Below are 3,999 nucleotides of genomic sequence, written 5' to 3' on the forward strand. Positions count from 1 at the left end.
AAATACGCAACAAAAATAAACCATGATGCGTAACACAGAGTATTCTGGTTTCTCATAGACTTTGCTGGTGCTGCGAAACGCAGCTGAAAATTTGCATAAAAATCTGCAGCAAAAAACGCTGAAAAATGCAACGTTTGATCATAGCCTTTTTATGATCTTAGTGTTTATGAGCTTAGAGTGACAAAGAATATAATAGTTTACCAAAAAGGGATGACCATTCCCGAGGCTAAGAGAGTAGATTTCTAGCCTCTGGCCACAATGAGGAGTGATCAGATACAATTCATAGTAAATAGTCCACTGCAGATCTAGTCGTATTTGTTGGAAGATCAAAAGATATAGTCCCACCTGGTGAGGGGTCACCTATAGGCCGAGTGACAAAAAGTTTACATGTTTACCATCAAGGAAAATTAATTAAATGTTAGGTGTCATGATTCCTCCCCTCAGCGTGTCACACCCGTCTCTTAATGGAGCACTGTCACCCTCCCTCAAAAGTCCTAAAACAAACAAAAGTCCTGACCTATAATAATGGGGTGCAGAAAGTCCTAGACCATGCCAATCTCGTGAGACTCAGTATCTGGGCGCATTTCAATGTCCACTCTGGCCACTGGATAGTCTTTAGCATCCTCGTGAAAGCAATTGACGTCAACCTTCTTCCCAGGGATAAGCTGGAGAGGAAATGTGGCCCTCACGAGGGTCACCAAACTTCCTGAGCCTAGCAGTCCAGGCACTTGCTGACCATTCCCCATTAAAGGACAAGCTTGTGGCCCCTTGTTGTGTGGAAAGTTCGCACTGCAATCTGGATACACATAGTATGAACAGTGGCGACCCAGGCTACAGTCCATCTGCTTGGAGGTCAGGGGACTACATGGGGCTATATGGCCTGGGCCGTGACATTTCCAGCATATAATATTGCCAGCTGGGACCTTTGGCATACCCTGCACTGACCCTTTCGACCTTGGACACCCCACCCCTTTTTGGGTCTCCGATCCCTGTTGGGACCCCCAGTGTGGAGTAGGTTGCCTCCCCAAGGAACCATCAACCCCCTGATATCTTTTGAACAGTCTGACCAGGTCATTGGCATTCCGGGGATCACCCTGGGCAACCCAAGTCTGTATTGGCCTCGGAAAGGAGTGCACAAACTAGTACATTACCACTTGCTCAACCATCTGCGCAGGGGTAGAGGACTTTGCCTGCAACCATTTTTGGACGTGGTTCAGCAAATCAAACATTTGGTAGCGAGGGGGTTTGTCACTGTGATATGCCCAGCGGTGGACCCGTTGTACCCTGACATTGTCACTCTCAAGCGCGTCTTTTAAGGCTAAGTCATAGTAGGTCTTCTGGAGCTCCCCCGTTAAGTATGGCACCAGCACTTCCTTCCATTGCTCTGGCTAGAGTTTCTCCCTCTCAGCGACCCTTTCAAAAATGGTCAAAAAGGTCTGTATGTCATCACCCTTGGTCATTTTCTGTAGGGCTCTCCTTACCGCCTTCAGGATGGGAAAATCATCAGCTGACCTTTGAGTCGAATCTGCCGCCATGCCACGAACCTCTGTTGAAAAAGCAGCTTATTTGTCTCCTGTTGCGCCAGCTGTTGTTGGTACTGCTGCTACAGCTGGGCTTGTACCAGGTGTTTCACTAGGTTCTCCATGCTATCTGACGCTATTTGCTGGCTTATGGCCGCCTTCGCCCAGGGCATGCAGGACCTCTGTAGCAGTCACACGTGTTCCCTGGGAACGCTGCCCGTATTTCTAACACCAATTGTGGGAATGCTACTCACTTGGGTGCGTGGTGAAGCAACACGGGAACCGTTTCCATTTATATGTCCTTGCTGGGTTATTGGTTCTTCATAAACCACATCACAAGCATAGCAAAATAAATGGCCTTTCAATGCAGGCAAAACAAAGTAAACAGTTCCAACAATGGCACTTTAGAGACAGTCCAGATCAGACAGGCTGGATAGTATCCAGTACACCGGCTCAGTTTGGAGATAACACACAGGAGGACTTCTTACCTCCACACACACAGACCACGTGTCAAAACAAACAGACTCCATTTTACCCTATGGACCACACCCACGGGTGGGTATGTGGGCAGCCAGGCCTACCCATCTCTCAAGCTGCCCCTTAAACCCTGGTCCAGAAGCACAGAACAAGCTTCTTAGTACTATGTGCGCTAGAGCAATACTCCAGGTTTACATCACAGAGGACTACCACCTCTGTGATACATACCTCCCATCAACTATGTGTCCGGAAGCCACATCACATCATCTTAGACCGAGCAAGGTGTTTATGACTGAAATACATACAAACATGTATACAGCCATAGTGAGGTAAATGAAGGTTCACTGGTTTTATATGTGAGGGGAGGTATGTGTCACTCAGGATGCTCTCCTGTGTGAACTAAGACCTACTTTATTTTTTCTGCCAGCGTGTTATATGCTGGTAGGCTTACTCTGTTAAAGAGTGTGCGGTTTTATGGGAATGGCAAAGAGGGTGGGACGCCATTTCCCCTACCTCCCCTCAGGGTGTGGCTGAGCAATGTGTAAAAGCTCAGTCCCTTTTTTTTTCTCTGGAGTGTGGTCTGGAGAGGGAAGTCTCCAGACAGTATTGTGGAAGCTGCAGAGCTTTTCACATGGACTTTAGCAGTGCAGTTTATGCTACTGAGAGCGGGCGGAACCCGCTCATCTATGGACTGAGTTATACTTTGTTTTTTGTTTTTTTTCGTTTAACCCAGAGGGGTCATGTTTGTTTTTCCCGTGAAACCTGCATGAGTTTATGGCTGATAATAAACCAGCAGAAAGGAAACCTGAGAACGTGTGTCCTGAGTCTGCCTCCAGGAGAGCCGAGCGAGTCGTCTTGCCACACTTCCTTCATGCACATACACTTCCATCATCATTCGTCTTAGTGACACAGAAGTCGCTCTAGTCAGAGGATGCAGATAGATAAACCGGGATATATTGATTAGAAGCTTCATGGTCAAGGTGAAGAAACAAATAAAAGCCCCTCAGTCTTGATTTCTAGGATATTTACAGCTTTGTGGATTAATAAGTATTAATCTGTACACCTCGTACACACGCGGCTCTGTTCCGCACACCTCGTACACACACGGCTCCGCTCTGTACATCTCGTACACACGTGGCTCCGCTCCGTACACCTCGTACACACGTGGCTCCGCTCCGTACACCTCGTACACACGTGGCTCCGCTCCGTACACCTCGTACACACGTGGCTCCGCTCCGTACACCTCGTACACGCGTGGCTCCACTCCGTACACCTCGTACACGCGCGGCTCCGCTCCTTACACCTTGTACAGACACGGCTCCGCTCCGTACACCTCGTACACACAAGGCTCCGCTCCGTACACCTCGTACACGCGCGGCTCGGCTCCGTACACCTCGTACACAAGCGGCTCCGCTCCGTACACCTCTTACACATGCGGCTCCGCTCCGTACACCTCGTGCACAAGCGGCTCCGCTCCGTACACCTCGTACACACGCGGCTCCGCTCCGTACACCTCGTACACACGCGGCTCCGCTCCGTACACCTCGTACACACGCGGCTCCGCTCCGTACACCTCGTACACACGCGGCTCCGCTCCGTACACCTCGTACACACGCGGCTCCGCTCCGTACACCTCGTACACACGCGGCTCCGCTCCGTACACCTCGTACACACGCGGCTCTGCTCCGTACACCTCGTACACACACGGCTCTGCTCCGTACACCTCGTACACACGCGGCTCCGCTCCGTACACCTCGTACACACGCGGCTCCGCTCCGTACACCTCGTACACACACGGCTCCGCTCCGTACACCTCGTACACACACGGCTCCGCTCCGTACACCTCGTACACACACGGCTCTGCTACATCCACACTGTAAACCCCTCCTGACCCCACACATAAACTTCAGCTCATCCAGCACCATGACAACCAGCACAGCAGAGTCCTGCATCCACTGAGGCCCCTGATCATGTGACCCCTGACTCCTCCCCTCCTGTGACC

At 50.7% G+C, this 3,999-nt stretch overlaps 1 protein-coding gene and 1 pseudogene across 1 annotated transcript in view; one reads left to right on the forward strand and one right to left on the reverse strand.

The window, feature by feature from the left end:
- LOC141182832 (uncharacterized) overlaps positions 1 to 3,999 on the reverse strand; it is a 618,372-nt gene that overhangs the window by 499,533 nt on the left and 114,840 nt on the right. The window lies entirely within an intron of this gene.
- The window catches only part of LOC141182848 (uncharacterized), a 248,286-nt pseudogene that overhangs the window by 215,208 nt on the left and 29,079 nt on the right, over positions 1 to 3,999 (forward strand).

The sequence above is a fragment of the Phyllobates terribilis genome, unplaced genomic scaffold (assembly GCF_046119375.1).
Source record: "Phyllobates terribilis strain yellow unplaced genomic scaffold, ASM4611937v1 Scaffold_36__1_contigs__length_13169755, whole genome shotgun sequence".
NCBI classification, from domain to species: Eukaryota; Metazoa; Chordata; class Amphibia; order Anura; family Dendrobatidae; genus Phyllobates; species Phyllobates terribilis.